This window comes from Prionailurus viverrinus, chromosome C1 (genome assembly GCF_022837055.1).
Source record: "Prionailurus viverrinus isolate Anna chromosome C1, UM_Priviv_1.0, whole genome shotgun sequence".
Classification (NCBI taxonomy): domain Eukaryota; kingdom Metazoa; phylum Chordata; class Mammalia; order Carnivora; family Felidae; genus Prionailurus; species Prionailurus viverrinus.
Genome location: NC_062568.1, coordinates 78,724,682 through 78,749,568, shown reverse-complemented (window position 1 = coordinate 78,749,568; position 24,887 = coordinate 78,724,682).

Sequence of the window (24,887 nt, the reverse complement as noted above, 5' to 3'; positions counted from 1 at the left end):
ATTATTTTTTATGATTCTCTCATCTGGATTGGGCCCAGCTGGGCAGTTTCTCTGCCTTATGTGATGTCCTCCAGATATAGAACATCCAAGACAACTCTTCCTCTCATGTTTGTTCCTCAGATGGGATGCATGGAATAGCTGGGGTTTGGCCAGACATCTCTTTCTATCTCCATGTGGCTATATTATGCTTTCTTGAGTAGTTTGACTTCTTACATGGGTGACTGGCTTCTAAGAGAAAGAGAACAAGCTGCCAGCCTTTTTAAATGCTAAGCCTAGAATTGGCATAGCGTCACTTCCTACCACATTCTAAGACAAGATTCAAAGGAATCTTTGAATCCAGATTGAAAGAAAGAAATAGATTCTACCTCTTACTATTAGAAGGAACATGCATATTGATAGTAACCACATTTGGAAACTAACACTATTGGAATTTTCTAATTCTTTAAAGTTGGTATATGGAAATAAAATAGCTTTTACTGATACCTTATATGAAAAAAATATTGGAAATAAGAATTTCTGAAGGCTGTCTATCAATTCCTTTTGATTTCCCATGTCAATGATCTACCTTCATATTTTTTTTAAATTTTAATTCCAATACAGTTAACATAATGTTATATTTGTTTGTGTATACTATAGTGATTCAACAATTTCTTATAATACCCAGTGCTTATCATGACAAGAGCACTCCTTAATCCCCATCATCTATTTCACACACACGCCCAACCCCCCCTCTCAGGCAACCAATAGTTTGTTCTCCACAGTTGAGAGTCTGTTTCTTGGTTTACCTTCATAAATTCTTTTTATTTCTAATAATCTATCAATTCTTTTCAGTTTCCTGTGTAGACAGTTATATCATCTGTGGCAAGGACCTCCAATACACCCTAATTACTGTCTTGGCTTGGATTTTATTATTCACAAAACAATCCAAACTAGGATTAGGATGTGTTTCTATCCTAAGTTAACTCTAGAACTTACATTTAAGTCCCTACTAATGTGAGCAAGTCTGGGCCAAACATATTCTTAGCAAAAAACATTTTTAAAAAAAGTATCTGCACAATATTTAGAGAAACATATTGCATTCTTAAAAGAGTATCTGTACTCAAATATGATTCCTGTAAAAAGACTAAGTAGCAATTCTCGTGTTACTCTCTGAGGCAACTGTGTTTGGAACTGACAGAATCTCTGTTTTAATAATGCCCCATTTCAATATGGCATAGTTTGCAAATACAATAACCAAATATTTGCCTTCTGTAAACCCGGACTTAAAAAATAAATCAAGGACCAGGACACCTGATTTTTCTCAACCCCCCTCTTATACCTACCAGCTTTATGACTGGTAAATATTGCTTAACCTGCAAGATCCTCAGTGTTGTCATCTTTAAAATTAAACTTATTATTATTACCTTGTCTATTGGAAGCAATTATGGTGAATATGGCACCAAAAGATTTATACAGAAGTAATTTTAAAAGTTATAAATATCTCAAAATATGTAAGATATTTAAGACAGCATTTCTGTAACATAACATTTCTTAAAGACAGGCCATGACCCATAAATATATTTTCACTCTTCTGTTACCACAATTTCCTGGAGCCCACAGTTCCAGTGCATGAACTTGTCACAGTATTTTCATTGCTGGCCCAGAGTGGTTTTTGAAACCTGAGATTTCATTTGGGGCATAGAGAAGAGCTGATAAAATCTCTGCTGTCATTGTACTGTCCTCCAGTTGTTGTTTTTTATTATTTTCTCTTTATATTTCATATTCTACAGTTTTTTTCTGTGACAGAATTGGATGACGATTTGTTTTATTTTTCCTGCTGAGAGATTCTTGATATGTATACATTTTTAAACGAAAGGGCCCAGGTCTTCTAACCACTGAAAATGTTCAATCATTGTCTCTTCCAATATCGTCTGTCCCTGATTCTCTCTCTTCTTTCTGTAATTCCTGTTAAACTTCTGTTGGACCATTTCATTAAAGCCTCCATGTTTCTTTTTTTTTTTTTTTATTACCTCCCTTGATATCTCCCCTCTGTTTATCTCGTATCTTCTATCATTCTATGGTACATTCTAGTTGATTTCCTCAGATCTATCTTCCAGTTTGATGTGGTTCTTTGCTCAAGTCTGTCTTTTTACTTTATCTTTTCTTATTCTCTCAGGGTTTCAGTTTCTTCTTTCTCTCTTTCATGATAGTAAGAACATTTTAATTTTCTCCTTACATATTTATATAATGATTGTGACTAAAATACTAACTTTCCTGTGGTTTCTTTCATACTTGATAAACCTTTCTTTGCCATAGTTCAACTCCTTTGTGGGGCTTGTAATTTTTTTCAATCCTCCATGTATGAGGGACATCCATAAATACACAGTTCTGCTCTTTTCCTGGATACATGGATTGTATTTCCTTGCATGCATTGAACTAAGTTGTGTTCAATGGACTTTCTTTACACAGTAAAATGTAAATAGAATTAACTCCCTTTATTTCCTCATAGAATTTTTAAAGTAGAACTTCATTCATCATGTGTATGTCAAGTTGGATCTTTAGTCATCCTGGGTCCCTTTGAGTGCTAGAGGACTATGACGATAAAGTTCTCTGCCAAACCCAGCTGGACATGCAATATGGGCCAGATTGAGCTGGTTTACATGACTGTATTGTGTTATTTTCATTATGGTTCACCCCTCTATGGGATTCCTTTCTTTCCCAGATTATAAAAAAATCCTGATCAGTATTTATTTTAAATTGATTTATGTATTCAAATTGTCCTGGTGATTAGCATTCTAATGCTTTATATTGTGGGAGCAAAGTCTTACAATGTTAGCTAATTTGACCATGTTGGTGGAAGCTAGCAATTAAACTATTGGTTATGATATTTACAATTTTAAATACTTTAAAAAATAGGCACAATATATACACATTATATGCAGTCAACTCTTGCCAATGACCTTGAACAAAGAACAGAGCATGGTACATCCGAAAGAAATGCTGAATCAGTCTTCCATCATTAGGACTAGTGGGGTAAATGGTTTATAACTTGATAAAAATTTGAAATTATTGTCTATTTTTAGAAAAAGATGCTTATTACTTTTAAGTACACTTTTTTCAAATTATTTTAAAGGCAGTTTCTAGGAAGTTACTTGCTGAAATCATTAGTGTCTTATCCTTGTAAATAAAAAATCTAAAGTTCTCAAAATCAGTCTTAAAAACTGAGATTAAACTGAGGGTTGATGGTAGGTGGGAGGGAGGGGAAAGTGGGTGATGGGCATTGAGGAGGGCACCTGTTGGGATGAGCATTGGGTGTTGTATGGAAACCAGTTTGACAATAAATTTTCTATTAAAAAAGTCAGTTCATATAGCACCAAGTTAAATCTTAATTATGTTTAACATTAATTATTAAAATTTTTAAGGAGATCTGACTAGGATGACTAGTGGAATCACCATTTTCTTCTCTAATAGATTTTCATTCTTCCTTCTCTGATCTGTTCTACCTTTTACCCCATGAATGGCATACAATAGACACCTAATATATACCATGGAGCTAAATTTGTGTCATTTTTGGTTGGTCTTATCCTATGAAAAATAACAACTGAAGTCTGAGGAGGTTAAGTGAACATTTTAGTGGATTTTGACTAGTGGATCATAATGAAGACTGGAACACTCTCAAACATTCTCTCTTTTAAACCAGTATTTCTAAAATTATAGTTATAGGATATATTTTCAGAATTCAACAAGTTATTTATAAGAACTTTAAAATTCTGTGTCTCCATTTTCACGATGATTTTAAAAGTTATGTGACCACATTCTGAATTTTCTGGTAGACTGACACTGATATTTGCCCATTATTTGAGAATCAGCTTTTGCACATATCTCATGATCAAAGTGAGGCCAACCAGTCCCTCATTAATTGTCATGAGCCAATGGGACAAGTAAAACCAAATGGCATAAATGTTGTATTCACACCAGGGAAGACCCAACGGCATCACAATACACTAGTAATCAAAAAACACATTAGCACTGGCATGCCACACTCTACTAAAGTAGCTCATGGTTTAGTACCATGGTTTTACTATGAGTGACCTATTTATTTTTAGCAATCAAAATTTTCTTTTATGTTAATTTGACTAATGTTAGTTTACATTTTATCAATTTTATGATTGTTTTTGTTAATTTGTATAGGTTTTATAGATAGAAAAAATACATGCATAAAAAGGCTATTACTAGTCTAATAGATTAAGTCAACACTGGAGGCTTACACAAATTGTGTCTTTTAAATGGACTTGGTGCAGCCAATACTATCTTGAGCAAGAACAAATCTGGAGACATCACAATCTCACATTTCATGATATACTACAAAGTTATAGTAATCAAAACAGCATGGTATTTGAGCAAAAATAGACACATAGTTCAATGGAACACGATAGAGACCCCAGAAATATACCCACACTTAATATGGCCATTAATCTACAATGAAGGAGGCAAGAATATACAATGAGGAAGGCAGTTCTTCAACAAAGGGTGCTGGGAAAACTGGGAAGCTACATGCAAAAGAATGAACCTGGACCACTTTCTTATCCCATACCCAAAAATAAACTCAAAATGGATTAAAAACCTAAAGGTGAGATCTGAAACTATAAAATTTCTAAAAGAAAACGTAGCCAGTAATCTCTTGGACATTGGCCTTAGCGACATATTTATGGACATGTCTCCTGAGGCAAACAAAACAAAAGCAAAAAGAAACCATTGAGAGTCAAGGAAAATAAAAAGTTTTTGCACAACAAAGGAAACCATGAGCAAAACGAAAAGGCCACCTACTGAATGGGGAAAATATATTTGCCAATGATATATCTGATAAGATATATAAAGAATATAAAGAATTTTTACAACTCAACACCAAAAAAAAAAATCTGATTTAAAAATGAACAGAGGACATAAAAAGGCATTTTCCCCCACAGGATATACACATGGCCAGACACATGAAAACATGTTCAACATCACTAATCATCAGAGAAATGCAAATCAGAAACATAGTAAGTTCTTACCTCACACAAGTTAGAATGGCTGCTATCAACAGATAAAAAATAACAAGTGGTGGTAAGGATGTGGAGAAAAGGGAACTTTTGTGCACTGCTGTTGGAATGTAAACTGGTATGACCACATTAGAAAATTTTGTGGAGGTATCTTAAAAAAATTAAAAATAAAAATACCATATGAACAAATAATTCTACTACTATGTACCTGAAGATAACAAAAACATTCATTCCAAAAGCGATATTGACCTTTATGTTCATTACAATTTTGTTTACAATAGTCAAGTTATGGGAGCCATCTTAGTGTTCATTGCTGGATGAATGGATAAAGAAGATGTGATTATACACACACACACACACACACACACACACACACACACACACACGAATATTATCCAGCCATAAAAAAGAAGGAGATCTTGCCATTTGTGACAACACGAATGGATCTAGAGATCATTATACTAAGTGAAGTGAGTCAGAAAAAGACAAATAGTGTATGGTTTCACTTATATATGAAATCTAAAAAGCAAAATAAGCAAATAAAACCAAATAAAATTATAAATACAGAGAGCAAACTGGTGGTTGCCAGAGAGGAGGTGGTTTGGGGGATTTGGGCAAAATAGGTAGAGATTGAGTTACAAACTTCCAGTGATAAATAATCATAGGAATAAAAAATATAATATAGGGAATATAATCAATAAGATTTTAACATTATACTGACAGAAGGTCATTACACATATGGTGAGCACAATATAATGCATAGAATTGTCAAATCACTATGCTGAACACCTGAAACTAATACAACATTGTAGGTAAACTATACTTCAATAAAAAATCGAAACTGAACAATACTCATTTGACAAACACTGTACTATTTAAAATATTGGCTCATAAGAGCTTACTGTAAAAGTGTTAGAATATTTACATTTATTATCCTAGTTTTAGATCTGATATAAATAAAATCATCAATATACACAACGAACAAATGCTGATTCTTTCTCTGTACTAAGGATTTCTCATGTTACTGAGGCTAAAAGGGAATTTAAAAATATTCCTATCTTATGAGGTCAGCGAATTCTAATCAGCCAGTTGTCTTTATGAATACTTCCACTTATATAAGAGGTTAATTATTGTTTGTCAAATAAAAGTGCCTCGAGACTACCATTTAAACAAAAATCCACCTTGAAAAAAATTGCTTTTCAAAAAATGTGAACACCAGTGGTGTTTCTCTTTCAACTGAAGAGAAAAGTCCTCTCAAACATAAAAATGATTACTGCCATTTGGTCATTTCAGCACCAAGATAGAGCTGGCAATCAGATACTGCTAATGGTGAAGACAGCCTCCAGCAGTTAAGGCATCCAGGAGAAGGATTACTTTTTTAGGGTAAATAATACTTCCTGTGACCACAGATTCAGACATCGAAGGCCCCATGCATCAAGTTGATGGCATCATTTACATGAAGTCTCCACCGTGAGCAGCTCTCTGACTTACACATGAAAGAAAAACGCTTCCAAGGCCCAGTTAAAATTCTGATTAATAGGTTGGTCAGGTAGAGCCAAGATTTGCAACGGGCTGCAGTTGGTGCTTTGTCCAGGACCATGGATCATTTAGGATGAATAGAGCCCTCAGTAGCGGAGTTAACAGCATCTCTTAGGCAGCAACTTGAAATGCAGTCTTAGGGTTTGTTTGGCCCTGCAGTTGGTACCGCAGCCAGCAAACACTCCAGCTGGGCAGCAGAACCCCGGCCAGCCCTTCTCACCTGATCTGCCAAGTTTGGCAGGCATTCCCCTTTCACTGTCCAGATTCTGAATGTGTGTGCAGTGAAGGGAGAAGATGTGGTCGTGCTTCTTAATGGTGAGGAAGTTGGAAGAGGTTGGTGGTTGTTTTTTTAATACACTCTTGTTTAAGATGGGTCAGTTTGTGAGGAAAAAAGTCAGGCTCTGAATACAGAAAACTGGGAGAGGCTGCAGCCCCAAGAAAAACAAATCTGCACAGGTGATGTAGCAACTGAGCATTTGCAATTCCTTCCTCCTTGTCAGAAGGCGTGTGAGGCTTCAGCAATAGAGGGGAACCACAAAAGTGCAAGAGCAGGGATACTCTAGTTACTCGGTCTTAGAGATACAGCTGCTGCCGACACTGCCTCACAAAGAACCTGCTTGAAAGGCAAAATGGTTTCAGGTTTTCATGCTGTGGTCATGAGACATGTGAGCCGCTCTGAGGGTGTGTTGGGCCTGGGAAGCTAGGCACCTGTTGCCGGCCGAAACACAATACACTTATTGATTGGAGAGGGCTGCACGGAGTAACTAAAGAGGACACACAAAAATCCAAAATAATAAATGGACCCATTACCCAGTGACGTTGCAAAGGGGCCTCTGAAGGAAAGCCATAGATCCAAATTACTTTGTCTAAGGTGATACAAAGCAGAAAGAATTGTTTATGGGAGGTTGGAGGGAGGAAGGGCAGTAAGGGAAGAGCGAGGAGGGAAGCCTGCTTAATAAAAAATGGTGTTGTACTTGAGACCATCTAAAAGAACCCCTTCTGATTTATTGTCTCCCAAAGCTGCAGCAGCAGCGATTGAAGTGACTATAATAGCCCAGGAGAAATGTTGGTACTATTAGTTGGGTGATTGATGGAAGCACTGCCAAAACAGCTAGGGAATTTGTCAATGTGTTTTTTGAAGTTTGTAAATGATGACACTGGCAACGTGTAAACAAACTCAGCTCCAGCAGACACGTTACACAGTCCCCAAAATGACACTTCCAGAGACTCATTTGCTGGAGTGTTCCAATTAGGAATCATCAGCTGGAGTGAAGTGCTCTGGTTTCTCAGGCCAGGGCAGATAGGCTTGTGCAACATGCAACATTTCAAGAAAGGCATCAAAATAACTTGCGTTGACTCATCCAAAGGACTGAAGTGTCAGTTTGTTGCAGGAAACCCAACCGACAAAAGGCAAAACAAGTCCAGAGATATCGGTATCCCAAAGACTCAGAGTCCTATGATTCTATGACTATTGGACGAGTCGCATTAATTTTTTAAGGTCCATATTACAATGGCTCAGGCTTGCATCAGCTCAGTGAAGCAAAGTGACAATAAAGACACTCCTTCCCCCTCAAAAAAAAAAAAAAAGAAGAACTTGAAGTTCTTGAAGAAGTCAGGGGTAATGGAGCAGGGTGACTTTAAAAAAGACACAGAAGTTCAGAAGGAGAAGAAGGTCAGGTCATGCAGGACTGTTATACCATGTTAAGGATTTTGATCTATGTCTGCAGACAAAGCCATCGAGAGATTTCATGCATGGGAATTACATTCTCAATTTACATTTGGAGAAGACTGCTCCGGCTGGAATGCAAAGAATGCATTGAGGGTGGCAAGCGTGAATGTGAGTCGGTAATAAGGTTATTGCTGTGGTCTAGCTGAGAGATGTTAGATTGGACCAAGAATATGGTAGCATGAATGGAAGAAAAGGAACAGTGCAAAAGACTTCGGGCAATAAAAGTCCACAGGTCTTGATGACTGAGTGAATATGGAGAATGAGAGAGAAGGAGGTGTCCCTCCCAGTTGTCGGGTGCTGTTGTCAGTGGTATGAATGGAGTACAGTTTATTCATATGGGTAATTTTCTCAGTAAACTGCAGAAAAGAGTCAAAATAGCAGATCCATGGCATCATGTTGCCTTGTTAATACGAGATAGCACAAAGCAGGCAAATGTAGACATTTTGAACAAAGTCCTGGACGATATGGAATATATTGAAATATACATCACCAACTTTTAAAATTTTTCTTCAAAATCTCGGCAGCCTGGGTCAAAAGAAAAGGTAAGAGAAGATCTACAGACTCCCCTGGAGAACAAAGGTAGGCCATGTCAGTGATAAGAGTGATCTTCAAAAGGAACCAGAGAATCGGAATTTATGTCCATGGAGGATACATAGGGCCCCTCAAAACCACAAAATGTAACAAAGAATGGCCAGTTTCTATCAAGCAGAACAATGTATGTGTTGCTCTGGATTAGACTGTGGAGCCAGGGCTGTGAAACCAAGAGACACCTAAGAGCCCCCAGCTAAGTCCATTCTCAAAACGACATTCTCATTCCCCTATTCAGCAAGTGGTAAGATTAGTCTTGATTGTTGTATTTTTTAAATATGCGTCTTTAAAACGAAAAAACCTGAAATAAGTTCTATGTTTCCTGACAAGCAAGTCAAAATGTTTTCCTGTTTTCTTACAAGAATTTTCACAATGCAAGTTTGTACTTTTTGGAGAGACGTATCTCTGTGCACATATCCGAGCACAATTTGCTTAAATCTGCTTTGATGCCTGCACCTGGCTGAAATTCCCCACCTCCAGGCCATCCCATTTCCAAGGGCACATTCCACAGACATTAGTTTATTGCTTTCCCAGCACGATCCTGGATTCAGAGCACACCAGTGCCCAAGCGTCCAAGGGATTCAAAAAGAGAGATGAGCTTGTCAAGATATTTTTATTTTCACTTTGATGCTGCAGGGACTTAGTTGCTTTGCAGTAAGGGACATCCAGACAGACTTCCAGCAAGGCAGTGACTGGCACTGAAAGTAACTAAGTCTGTCAAAGACTCTTCGTGGAAAAGCAGAAGAAAAACCTGTACTATTGAAACAAACTGAAAGCATGTCAGAGTGATTGGCAAGCTGACTCTTCAAAAGAAGAAATAATTATTGCTCGATAAAGGCAGCTTACGTCAGATGTGCATTTCTGGGCCACCATTTGGGTTATTGCAGGCTGCACTGACATCACAGGAAGGGTTTTGTGGCTTCTAAAGCAAAACTGTGAAATAGCAATGGCCCCATTATTTCAACGGTGGCAGCCTCAGCAGTGGCACATAGCGTGTACCTCTCACGTGTCTAGGCTTCCCTGTTTTAACCATCAGACAAAGCGAGTTAGAAAGAGAGGGACTCATGGGTATGTAATCATGGCATCTGCTATTTTTGACTAGACTAATTTTTCCCGACATAGTAATAATCAACATTTGCACAATCAATCTATTTAAGCCAAAAAAATAAGTCAGCTTTTCATTCTACCGGTTTCTAAATAGTAACATCCCTCTCTCCCTACAAATGATGTAGTTCCTACGTTCAAGTATAGAATCCTTTACTGGATATATTTTTCACTCTTTGGGGTGACTTTTTTATGGGCTTCTTCTGGGTTTGAATTTTTTCTTATGTTTTCTCTAGGAGTGTAAAAGAGACGAAACTTGAATTGTTAAGGACTTCGAAGCTATAAACTACCTCATAAAGAAGTATCTAGGGAAAATGATTTGTACATTGACAGTAACTATCTCCTCTATTCATTATATAACTAAACTTACATATTTGTTAATCACAGTGGTCACAGGATACCTCGTTTGACTCCCATAAGTCATACAGGTGTACTGATGCATTTGCTCATTCATTTAATTATTTCAATAAAAAATTACTCACTATGTTGCAGGCGAGGTCAAGGTATTGAAGGACTCATTTCACGTAGCTATTTCTGAATGTTTCTAAAATATAGGAGTGTTGTATATGCTACTTCCTAAGAGAAAAACAGGTATGTATCAAGGAAGGATTTTCCCATAGAATATGGAAATCATATTGTCCTTTGAGGTAGACATTGCTCATTACCTACCTGGTGTTCATTCTCTCCTTCCTTACTAATTAAGCTGATGTAAAACAGTAGTAGTACCTAGCTAAAATACCCTATTTCCCAGCCTCCCTTGCTACTAACAATGGTCACTTAAATCTGGCCAATAAATTATTGCCAGAAATCTCAAGTGAAGGCACATTTTTCTTGCATCTAGGGGAGTAGGAGAGAAAAACAGTCTTGATTACCTCTCTCAGGTCCGTGCACCAGTTTTGGACAACCAACTTTGAGACTTCTTATTCATAAGAAAAACCAATTCCTATTTGTTCAAACCAGTATAGCAAAGATTGCTAGTGCTGTTCTTCAAAATCATTTTCTCTTCTTCTTGAGCACCAGATAGATTACTTTGCTCAGCCTCCCTTACAGTTAAATGTGACAGGGACAAGCACTACTACAGACCTGATCCACATAAATTTGCTTTGTGTATGCCTACATGCTCTTCCTACTTCTGCTAGCTCAAAGTCAATATCCAAAGCAAACTTGAAAGGCATCTCCTGAAGTTAAGTGACAGCAAAGTCTCCAACAGCTTGGGTCCCTGAATGATTGTGGGGGTCAGAACCCACCCACACCAGCAGGAACAACCACTTTGGATTTCATGGAAGAATAAAATAAACTTAGGTCATTAGGTCAGTGAAACTTCTAACTAATTTGTTACAGCAGCTAGCATTATCCTAAATACTAACATCCTATTTGAGCCAGGATATTGTTAGAACAAAGTAGAGCTTCTTGATTTAGTATTGTATATTTGCTGGTGGTGGGAAAAGATTGTTTTTCTTCTTATTTTAGTTAGCAGTGGCTGTAACTCATAGAGTTTTGTCTGTACCTGAATAAAGGAATTTCTTGGCATTCAGAATTATGGACTTCAATCTAGAGACACTAACTAAATAGTACTATTAATTTTCTCCTTTGGAAAGGTGCTGAATGTGATCTTTGCGTAGAAAACAGAATCAAAATACTGTTTATCAAATGTTTCCTCTTCTCCCTACATTTCTTAGCTTGCCATTAAGATGATAAAGAAATAAATCGTATTTGAGATTTATGTTTAAAAAGGGACTTTGTGGTGGGGGGGGCGGAGGGGTTGCACATCAGTAGCTCAGTTGGTTAGGCATCAGGCTTCAGCTCAGGTCATGATCTCATGGTTTCTGAGTCCGAGCCCCTTGTCAGGCTCTGCACTGACAGTGCAGAACCTGGAGACTGCTTCAGATTCTGTGTCTCCTCTCTCTCTACCCCGCCCCTGCTTGTGCTCTGTCTGTCTCTCTCAAAAATAATAAACAAACATTAAAAATTTTTTAAAGGAAATTTGAGGGTAGTTATTGGTACATGGAACTAACTTGAAAGCAATCAGCTATTTGTTTATTGTTTTTCCCATATATCCATGTTTCTGTTTTAGTGAATTTCATCCAATAGAATGTACATAGAGATGATTGATGTTCACTACTTTGACACTTGATAAGAAAAATCCCACATGCATTTTCCTCCATGCTCTTGGTTAATTACCAGAAAACACACAGAAGATGGCAGTGCCTATGTCAGGGTTTCATGCTTGACATCTTTCAGTAAAACCTTAACCTTCACACTCTATGGACCAGTAACACCTACCCTGGACTGATAATAAATGATAAATAAATTTCTACTGGTTTAGCCACTGAAATCTTGGGGTTTATCCTGAGACTGGTGTTTCCTGAATGCTAACTAACAACATGTGAGCTAGCATTACCCTAACTGTGTATAGTCATACAATTCCTAACTGATACTCTACCAATGAATGAAAGCTATTGTTCAAATGTGTTTATATCCATCGGTGGTGATGTCTGGACAACCTGCATACTCAGAAGAAGCAGAAACCATGAAGCTGTTCTTTTTTTCTCTTTTCTCTTTTATCTGTTTATTTGCATGTAATGTACTATTTCTCCTATACTCATTTTAACTTCTGTCAGCTTAGGAGAATTTTCTTTGTGATTTTTCTATTATATTACAGGGTTGGAAAATAATCTGAAATGCCAGTCAGAAGTGTCTGGGGATTTCACTGTGACAACTTCCCCAACTCTGAAGTTAAGTTCTGACAAGAGCAGAAGTAGAGAAAGTGACCCCAAAAATGGCAGCTGTAGGAACGCAGAAAAGAGAAGGAGACATCTGAGCAGCAGGGAGAGCAATTGGATGGGACAAAACAGATAAAATCTATCCAAACCTTGAAAGAGGTTTGGAATCAGGTGGTTCTACTTGTGACAGAGTGTGAGGGAAACTTAAGAAAGATATGCTGAAGGAGTGTCTGAAGTGATTACCTCTGAGGATTTAGAGAAACAATGTGCAGCTATATGTGAACTCGCTATTAAGAGTAGATAGCCCAAGGGAATTAGGATGTTTGGTTCCAGAGTTTCTCACATTTAACCCACCAGTCACAAGTGGAATTGGGAAGGGTGGAGAGCAAAGTGCACCAAGCACTTGCTGGGTATTGGAAACTACAGATGAATGCCTGAATCTAATCCCATCCTTCAGCTACCACCACACCAAGCACCACAGTCCCAAATGACACTTGTCAGGGGTAGTAAAACAAAACAAAATAAAAAAACAACTAGCAAATAAACAATAAAAAACTTTAGATTTCATGAAGCTTGATATAATAGGAGATTTAACTTTTCATTCTCTTATTTTTTCCTTATAGTTTAAAAATGCGACATACTTAAGGAAAAGTACAGATTGTCCCTATCTAAAGACAGTAGTAGTCTCTTATCCAAAAATAAACATGGTCAATTATATTTAGGGAAGATTTATTTTCCTTTGTCTTACTTTTAAACAAAAATTTTTAAATGTTTTTTTTTAAAAAAAGTTCTGACATCCTATGGAACAAAACCCAACATTAAATAGGACCATAGATATTTTTGATGCTGCATTAACAACCTACAGCTCTGTAGGTTTTAATTAATCTCTATTAACCAAGTATTTATTGAAAATCTATCACATGACCATCACTGTATCAGGTGAGGGGACGTCAAAGGAAATTGAAATCTGGCAGGTCATTCAGAAACATATATTATAATGAAAGAGATTGACCACTAGCCCATTGATTATGGAATAGTGTGAGATATGCTGGTCTTCAAGGGAGTTGAAACTTCACTTTCTACTCAACTAATAACAACTTGGTTATTTTCATACCTCAATGATGCAGTAACAATAGTCGTTGGGGCATCTGGGTGGCTCAGTCAGTTAAGTGTCCAACTTGAGCTCAGGTCATGATCTTGCTGTCTGTGAGTTTGATCCCCATGTTCGGCTCTGTGCTGACAGCTCAGAGCCTGGAGCCTGCTTTGGATTCTGTGTCTCCCTCCTCTTCCCCTCCCCCGCTCACATCTCTGTTTCTCTTTCTCTCAAAAGTAAATAAACATTAAAAAAATTTTAACAAAAAAATAGTCATCATAGTTTCTAACATTTACTGAAGTGCCATATATAATAAATGTTTTCTATGGATTACTTAATTTTATCTTTTCCTTTTTTTAAAAATTTTTTTAACGTTTTATTTATTTTTGAGACAGAGAGAGACAGAGCATGAACAGGGGAGGGTCAGTGAGAGGGAGACACAGAATCTGAAACAGGCTCCAGGCTCCGAGCTGTCAACACAGAGCCCGATGCGGGGCTTGAACTCACTGACCGTGAGATCATGACCTGAGCCGAAGTCAGCCGCTTAACCGACTGAGCCACCCAGGCGCCCCAACTTTTCCTTTTTTTAATGTTTATTTTTGAGAGAGAGAGAATGCACGATCAGGGCAGGGGCAGAGAGAGAGGGGAACAGAGGATCCAAAGCAGGCTCTGTGCTGTCAGCAGGGATCAAACTCACAAACTGTGAGAGTGTGATCTAGCCAACGTCGGATGCTCAGCAAACTGAGCCACCCAGGTGTCCCTAATTTTATCTTTAAAAACTTCTGAGGGAGGTAAAAAAAAAAAAAAGAAATTTGTCACAATTTTTCAATATAGAGTACATGAAAACACCAAAAATATAATAAATTGACCAAGATTGCTTATCTGAAGAGTGGTTAAGCCAAAATTTGAACTCAGGCAGCTGGAGATTCTTCCATCTAGAATTCATGCTATTGTAGTCATGATCCATTTGAATCAGATCTTGCCTAGAAACCTATGTCAGGATAGCTGGACCCCAAGAAATACACCTCACGTATGACCGTCAAGTTACCTAGGACTTGAATGCTCACAGCCAGTCCATTGTGTTAATATCTGGCCCACTCTTAGATACACTATATGCATTACTGGATCTGGTGATTTGAGAAGTCCCAACAATTTCATAATTCCTCCCCAAGTTCTAACCATTCATAAAATCTTGGATGGAAGACAATGGATTGATCTTCAACTTTTTGTACTTCCCCTAAATATCCAACTTGACTCAGAATCAACTCATATCCTTAAGTTACAAGCAGCTCCAAACTCTGGACACATACATAACCAGCCAATACTCAGCAGAATTTATCTACCAAAAGCCACTCACTTCAGATGCTTCAGCATCTCTCACTTCATTCCTTTATTTATTTATTTATTTATTTATTTATTTATTTATTTGATAATATTAAATGCCTACTAGAGCCAACTATTGTATAAGACACTGAATTAAAACATTTGCCACAGTTCTTATCCTTGTGGAGAATGTGGTCTACTAGGAGTGATGGGCATTTCTGTGGATATGGAACTTTATTTTGCAATTTTTGTAATTTAAGTTATTTACATCAGCTTGCAGGATGCAAGGGAAATTCTAAGAAAACTTATTTGTGAAATTATGATAGCTATTCCTGTTCCAGATACATATCCACTCTAGAGAAGATAAAATGATTTGTCTAAATGCATCTAAACGCTTCTAAAAGAAGAGACTATGGTAATTTTAGAACAAGTTATGTGACTACTCGGAACTACTAGATTAGAATCAGTTATATGACTTTAAGTTCATATGAAATTAGCAAATCTAGGAAATCCATTTCAGTAACTGTTTCATATTTTTTTAATGTTTATTTTCGAGACAGAAAGCATGAGTGGGAGACAGGCAAGCAGAGAGGGGGACAGAGGATCCAAAGCAGCTCTGCACTGACAGCAGTGAGCCCAATGCAGGGCTTGAACTCACAAATCATGATCATAACCTGAGCCCAAATCAAGAATTAGCTGCTTAACCGACTCAGCCACCCAGGAACCCCAAATGTTTCATCTTTTTAAAATCTCAGTGAATTGAGGTTTAATTAGAAGATGACTTTAGAACTTCAGGTTCACAACAAACATGAACTATTCCAACTGCCTAGTGACATTACCTCCCCTACTCAAGTAATGCTCAAAAGATGCACAGTTTTGATGATTTCCTTGTATTGGAACTGCTGATTTTATTGCAGCCTTCTCCAATAAGAACCAAATCCTGAATCAAATACCAAGTTTCTGGAAAACTATACTGTTTCTCAAGAATTTCAGTACACAGATAATAAACAGGAGAGGGTGAGGTGACAATAACAGGTTTCAAGAAGATGAAACACTTTGCAAAGGACAGTGATGAAACGCTCCCTATCTCCATGGAGGAATGAGAGAAGGCTTCAAATTGCAACCAATGTGATTGAAGTAAGATACCTAAAAGAAATTGCCAGTAGCCTGGGGCACTAAACCATTGAGCACCATAAGAAATGTTGGTGAATCTCTTGGCCTTGCAAGGTCATCTCCCTGAGAAAGTTTCACTGCTGCCACCTTGATGTATGTCAGAGACAGACCACCGCTCTAAGAGATCTCTTCCAGCCCCACAAAACTAGGAGTATGCTGCTCCTAACCTGGTCATCTTATCCTCCTTTAATCTGAGACTAAGCATGGGACTCAGACCTCAACACTGCAGATACTACAAATGGGAAGACATTGTCCCTATGGTAATCGATTTATGGAGGCAGAACTAAGAAGCAATTAAATAAAAGCTAGATCAGTACAAAATAAAGTGCCAAATGGAGTGAATTTCATTTATAGGGAAAGATAAAGATAAAAGCACACTGTATACATGCCAGACCCTTTTCCTACTTTTCTAAATTAATTCTACAACATCATCATGCAACAAATACTGTTTTTCCCCATTTCATAGTTTAGGAAATTGTGGTTTAGAGGCGATATATACAAGATTATAACTAGAAGCAGGAAAAACCAGGGATAATACCTACATCTAACTCTAAAGCTCTTCCCACCAAACCATATTGTACTTTGCATCCTGTTAGGAATATACACACCACAGTGGAAATGATGTCTGTACAGCACCATCTTTAATGGTTTCCTCAATCTGAGTATCTCCAAAAAAAAAAAAAAAAGTAAAAATTTTTTACAACTATTGTTGAATAAATACAGAGCCTGAATTTCTATTTTCTTCTCTATAAATCTTCTTTTCTAATCAATTAATAATAGCCCTTGTATTTTATTATTTGTGATTTCAGAAAGACTCCCAAGGAATTAGTTGAATTGAGGGTAGGAAAGCAATATTAGCTCTAGGCATAGAGATAAATGGATTTAGAGGCACTAAATGAGGAAACCAAATGGGCTCTCACAGCTCAGTGTTTATAGAATTAGCTTTAAGTACCCAACAAACAAATCAAGAACCAACATTAAAACTTCAGAGTCAGGCATGACCTCTTATTCTTTTTAAAATCCACATTGTGGGTTTTAAGTTCATAACACTATTTCTAATAATGGCATCTTTTAAGAGCTAAAATTTCGAGAGATTGTGAAGGTTCAAACTGCTAACCTCCACATAATATTTATGGCCTGCAGATTTTTAAAAAGTTTTAATTAAGAAGTTCCGAACTCTTTTTTTCTCTGGGTCCACTCTACTGCAGCTTGTGTGAGCCAACATTTTCTAAACTTGTCATTCTCATACCAAACCATGAATGTTGTACTATCCGCATACCAACTACACTGTTATTCCTTTAATCCTTTTCTTTAAAGTGATTCCTTTTTTAAACTAAATAAATTTGTTTTTAAAAAGAATTTTCTGTTGTAATTATAGTGACAAATTCATTTAATTTGCCAGAAATTGGAGGTTGCTGTAAAAATAAATGCCTGTTTTAAAAATAATACGTAAAAGATTGTTTTTGTAATATCTAAGGTCAGTTTGCATGCCACCAGTTGCTTGTGTATCATTCTTCACTAAACTGGATCTTCAACTGTGCCTCTCCTTGTTCCCTGAGAACTGTCCCCAGGAAACAGTAGGACACAGATGGACAAGGGAGAGTGTCTTCCCTCCTCTCAAGTGAGATCTGCATAAAGGATCACTTTTCCCAAGAGTGAAAGCATAGGCATGTCTTTCAGATGCTCACCAAGGTGAAAAAGAAAACAGTACTCTGATAGCCCAGAGGAATTGTTCCCCTTTTCCTTTCCTGCTGATACCTGAGCTATCAGGATGGTATCTGAGATGCTTTGTAAGAGACCTCTCTCAGCCACAGGGGAAAGGGGCGGTGTGAGAGCAGAAGTCAGACCCACCCTGACCCTTCACTGTGGCTGTTGATTGGGAAAGAGCAGAAAAAGTCAGGCCAGTCACTCCCCAGAGAGTCCCTGATGAGGACCAGCTTTTCCTTTCCTAAGGTTCTTTATGGCTTGAGCACATCCACTTCTAACTCCATCTCATCTGCAGCTTGGTAACTGGGTTTCCTAAACAAATTTAACCCAAGTGTCAAGGTGAAATTGAAAGTGAAACTGGCAGCAAAGGACAAATCTGGATGTCTTTAATGGACTGGAAAGCCAAATGGCAATTTCCAGCTAGGTCCCTTGCCTTAGGCTGGACTAAAACAAGGCAATCACATTTCAGTCTGCTCTTTCAATAATTTTATCAATACAGTAGGCCTCACGAAGTTTATGTACAAAGACCATCTCATGCATAGTTAGAACAGGTGGGCACCTTATGTGGTTTTTGATACTCCCCAAGCAATCCCTCATCCCAAATTTACCTCCCCTTATGGCCCCCCATGTTCTTGAAACTTCTGGCCACTTTTTTGGAAACAAAGTTATGAAGGTCACTGATAAAGAGCAAATGCTGATCCAAGAGGGCAGCCCATTAAGCCAGGGTGAATGTACAGCAGGAACTGCAAGTTAAATGTTGGGATTAGACATTTTGTTACTTAGAGCCAGGGGATTTGGACAGGTAAATTTGGACAAAAGTAAAGAGATGAGGACCATATCAAAATCACTTACAAGTCTTTTGAAATATACGTGCCCAACATCCAAGCCCAGATATTCTGACTCCATAGATCTGGGAAGACAGCCAAGAGGATGCCACAATTGGGTCAGAGACCTTTTATTAAAATGTGGATGGGAGACTTAAATGGGAATAAAAGATTTCTAAGGAGAAATTGCTCCTACTTTACAAACTTGTCTTTATCTTTGAGGCAATAGTCATAGTAACAGAGAGCAATTTCTAACTATTATCCATTTTTGAATAAAGAGGATGCTAGAAAATATTTGCCTATGGCGTTATTCGGCATCAGTATTGTATTTTTCTTGCAGAGAGCATGCAGCACTGGGAAATACCAGCTAGCAGCTGGGCATCATGGGAATGTTCCTGCTTTGGGATGTATTCACCCCACTTAAGAAAGCTAATCCGCTCTCCAAGTCTGCCGTGCCACCTCCTGCTTTTCCTTTATTCTTACAGATATGGGAGCTCAAGGAAGACAATCTGGGAAACTCAGGTTTCAGCAAGCTATGCATATTATAAGAGTGAATCCCCCCTCCCTCCCTTCCTCTCTTGCAAAATACTCCCTACTTAAATTGCAAACCTTGGAGCCAACACGTCTGGCTCTAACTGCCTCATCATTCATAACCTTGTTATGCAAATAAAACAAAGAAATTAAAATTCTAGTTGAACCCTAACAAAACAAAGTAGCCCCCCAAAAAGCATTCTTAAATGATACTATGTTGCAATGCATACCTATTTTGTGTTTGCTATCAGTTTTTACGCAATTCAGCCGAAGGGACTTAGATGAATTGGTGTTCTGCTTGATATTGCTGATTTTCATATATTTAGTGTATGCATTCTCTGTTAAAAGTTCCCCAAATGATGAGAGTGGGTCAAGCCATGGCCCTTACGTGACAAAAGCAGAATCAATCAAAATTGAAAAAGTAGAGATTTAAAAGAATTCACAGAGCCTTGAACAACTGAAAAAATACCTTTCAAAAACTTTATTTATATTATTGCTGGAGGCCTGAGCAGTATCACCTCGGCTATTTCAGAGAATGTGCTGCCACCTCCTCACAGAAAGTCGTGCTGTTCAGCCCTCTTAATCTTACCCAAAGCCTCCACGAAATGTAAATATTTATGACTCACAAGCTGTACTTCCCTCGCCCTGTTCAATATTATTCTCCCACAGAACACCGGGTTTCTTTAAGGTAGTTGAAGGGTTTTGTCTCAGAGAAAAACAAGAATTTTTAAGAATCTTATTGCTACTTGCTCCAAAAGGGCAGATGATTGTTGTGAATTTCCCTCAGGGAAAGACTTGTTGAAATAAAAAGTTTGAGAGAGACTTACTAGGATATTGGGCATGCAGGCATTTTTCCAGGAGTTCCCATTAATAAAATAGGGAATGGAACTAGGGGGAGATGAAAAACATCAGGTGTGCAGAATATGGAAAAATTTCCATGGCCAGAATCATCTCTCCTGTTGATCCTTTAGTACTTAGACCAAAGTACAGCTACTAGAGAGCCCCTTGCTCAGTTTCCATATGTATCACAGACTGTGTCTAATAGAAAAGTCTGGAAAAAAAAGTCAGAAGACCCGTGTTCAAGTCCCTGTTCTACTTGGTTCCTTAGCAGCATTACATTGGAAAGGAATACTGTCTCTGGCCTCATCTGTAAAATAGAGAATAAGGTTTGTTCTGCTCACATGTCAGGGTACTTATGGGAATTCAGTGGGATAATGAGTGTACAAGTGTTTAGAAAACATTAAGGGATTAACAAGTATTATCTAAGGAGAAGTAGGCTAATAAAATCCATCAGTGGAAATAATCCTTTAAAGTTTGACAACATAGAATTATCATTGCCTGACCCCATAGAGGTCATGGGTTTATACCATTATGCTAACCCATGTAGTGGAAGGTTGCGGAATTCACAAAGTTGAACTCTTCTGTTGCCTTCTGTCTTTACATTCAAACATAATATATTCCTAAAGAGAGTATAGGATTTGCCTGAGTATAAGATGCCTTCTATCTATCCTCCTTCCATGCATCCTCAAAAATGGCTTCCTGGGAGATTAAGATTTTAGAAACACAAAACTTTGGAAATGTCTAGGTTGAAAATCTTCTTACATATCTACAACACTGTGACTATAAGATTCCAGAAGATAGAAAGGGTGTGACAATACAGATCCATAGCAGAGTCCCAGACTCCTAGATAAATGATTATTTAGCATCTATTTATGAAGGAAGCCCATGCTCAACATTCCTATAGAAAACGAGCCAGCAGGTTTTTATGTTATTCAACCAAAGTAAAATGGAAAAAGGTACAAGCTATATGCAAATTTGTGTCAACTTAGGAACATAAGTATTGCTCTTACATCATTGAAAGTGCTCAGAATTTTCTTTTCGCTGCGGAACATATTAATAAGGATATAAAATGTATGTTTCAGCCAAAAGAGTTAAAAAGGAATAGTTTAATGGCTCTCAGAATCCAAAATTGAGTATGAAATATATTTCAGGCTTCAGCTAATGGTAAGAGAAGAGTCAAAATACCTGATCTGAACTCTAGGACCTATTTATCTTATTTGGCTTGTGCCATGGCAAGCTACCTAAACTTCCTAAGACTCAATTTCATGTCAAGATCATTTCACAAGTTTGTTGAAGATCAAATGAAATTCAAGACCTTGGACTTTTGCTTCCTGCCATGAGGCAATGACTTCTACCAGACTGACTGAGAGGAGCAATTACACAATCCAAATAAGATGAAAAATGCAACTGTCTGAAGCAATGGTAAGCAAACAAGGCAGCCAGGACTTGAGGGACCATCTTCCCAGAGAGTGAAGAAATACGTAGAGGTGAGTTGTACATTTGTCTGCAGTCTAATCAGAAATTTGTCAATTTTCTGTATACCAGGAGTGGAGGCTGAGTGAAATGCAGTGGCCTGGAGCTTGCAACAATTTCAATGAGTTGGGAACACAGAGGTTGGAGTTCAGAACAATGGAGTAAAGACGGTCTTTTCAACAACTGGACATGCATATGCAAACAAAACAAAACAAAACAAACAACCCAGACACAGACATTATTTACACCCTTTATAAATATTAACTCAAAATGAAATATAAAACATGGAACTATACAACTCCTCGAAGATAACATAGGAGACAACCTAGGTGAATGTGGGTCTGGCGATGACTTTAGATAAAACACCCAATACATAATCCATGAAAGAGGTTATTGACAAGCTGGACTTGGTTAAAATGAAAAATTTCTGCTATGCAGAAAACATTATCTAGAAGATGAGAAGACAGGCCACTGACTGGGAGGAAAGATTTGCAAAAGACATCTGATAATAGACTATAACCCAAAGTATACAAAGAACTCTTAAAACTCAACCAGAAGATAACAAATAACCTGATTTTAAAATGGGCCAATGACCTTAACAGGCACCTCATCAAAGATGATATACAGATGGAAAATATGCATACCAAAAAATGCTCCACCTTGTACATTACCAGGGAACTGCAAATTAAAACGATGAATATTATCATGCACCTATTAGAATGGCCAAAATCCAGACAAGACAATACCAAATGCTGGTGAGGACACGAAGAACAGGAACTCACATTCATTGCTGGTGGAAATGCAGAATGGTACAGCCATCTTAGCAGTTTCTACAAAAGTAAACATATTCATATCACACAATTCAGCATTTGTGCTCCTCGGTATTTACCCAAAGGAGTTGAAAAGTTATGTCCACACAAAACCCTGCACATGGATATTTATAGCAGCTTTATTCATAATTGCTAAAACTTGGAAGCAACCAAAATGTCCTTCAGTAAGTAAATGGATAAATTGTGGTACATCCAAACAATGGAATATTATTCAATGCTGAAAAAAATGTGCTATTAAGCCATCAAAAGATATAGGGGAAACTTAAATGCATAATACGAAGTGAAAGAAGCCAATCTGAGAAAGTTATGTATAGTATGATTCCAAATACATGACATTCTGAAAAGGCAAAACTATGGAGACTGTAAAATGATCAGTGGTTGCTAGGGTTGGGGTACGGGGGAGAAAGACAAATAGGCAGGTGAGTGATACTGATAATGGTAGAGGCTACACATGTTGTCGGGGGGGGCACAAATGGTATGGGAAATTTCTATACTTTCTTATTGTTTTTAAAAAAATTCTTTTTAATGTTTATTTTTGAGAGAGACAGAGACAGAGCTTGAGCAGGGGAGGGACAGAGAGAGAGGGAGACACAGAATCTGAAGCAGGCTCCAGGCTCTGAGCTGTCAGCACAGAGCCCAATGTGGGGCTCGAACCCATGGACCATGAGATCATGACCTGAGCTGAAGTTGGATGCCCAACCGACTGAGACACCTAGGCGCCCCTCCTCTCAGTTTTAATGTAAACCTAAAACGGTTCTCAAAAAATAAAGTCTTAAAAAAGTAAGTTATTGGAACATATCTATTGGAACAAAAGCAATATTGAATAGCCAAAAATTTCCAAAACTGACCAACATCAACAAGCCACGGATTCAAGAATCTCCAAGAAGCATCAACACACATGAAACCACACCTTAGCACACCACAGTCAAATCACTATAAATTAAAGACAAAGAACAAGTCCTTAAAGCAGCCAAAAGGGGGAAAATATACATCATCTTCAAAGGAAGAACTACTACTGACAGATAACTTCTCAATAACAACAACTAGAACACAAAAACATTAAGGCAAATTTAAAAAGCTAGGGAGGGAAGGTAGACAGAGAACCAGACAACCTAGAAAGCTATGTCAAAATTGAAAGTAAATAAAATGAAGAATATAAAAGTATTTAATGAACGCCAAAGCACTGTAGAAAAAGAGAAGGAGAGGAAAGCAACTGGATGATGACTTTTAAAGTCTTCATTTAGAAGAAAATATGATTGCAGTTGACAGTTCTAAGTTCAATATCTTCTGGGCTGACTGGATAACTTGTTCTCTTAGGTAACTGCAAATTAGAACCTTGCTGCGAACTGGTTTTCCCACAAAGAGGTATCTTAACAAATAAAAGGAACTATTTGAGAAAGAATATGTGAATGAGTTACCAAAAATCCTACACTATTGGGGCACCTGGGTGACTGTTGAGCCTTGTACTCTTGATTTTAGTCAAGCCATGATCCCAGGGTTGTGGACTCTATGCTGACAGCATGGAGCCTGCTTGGGAATATCTCCCCTCCTCCCTCTCCCCTCTCAGGTAGGTAGGTAGGTAGGTAGGTAGGTAGATAGATAGATAATTATGCAGTTTTAGTTCATTTGGGCTGCTATAACAAAACACCATAGACTGGGTGGTTCAAACTGCAAATATTTATCTATGATTCTGGAGGCTAAGAAAAGCTGTTGTATTATAAATATTTTGATTAACAACTACTAAGTGTTTATGTGTATTGAGGAAGGGCAGTAATTAAGGACCTGCTGATTCAAGTCCTCCAGATAGTGTGCTGAACACTTTACCTGAATGTATTAGTCCCAAACAAATCCCAGTTTACCAGTGTATTCCACAAATGTGAACATTTAATTCTCAAAACAATTCTATCAAATATTATGATCTCTATTTTAAAAGATAGAAATTAAAGTAAGAGGAATAACTTTTTCAAGAGTGCACAGCTAGAAAGTGACAAGGTCAAAAAAAAACAGCACAAAAATGTTAAAATTATTTGTGGCTCTCAGAAATATTTAAGAAATCACATGCTTGATATATTTACTAATTGACAGGAATCGTCAGGTATAGTAGGCATTTTGAATACAAGGATCTTGGGACACAGCTTTAATTCTTCTAGAGCAGAGTAGTCCAATACATCTTTCTGTAAAGATGAAAATTTCCCATACCCATGCAGCCCAATGCAGTAGTGATAGTCACAGGTAGCTAGCTATTAAGCACTTGAAAAGTGGCAAGTGTGACTGTGGAACCGATTTTTAAGTTTTATTCAAATTTGATTAACTGTTTAATTTAAATAGCCACATATAGCTAATGGCTGCTGTATTAGTGCTTTCCTAAAGCATTTGGGTATCATTAAGA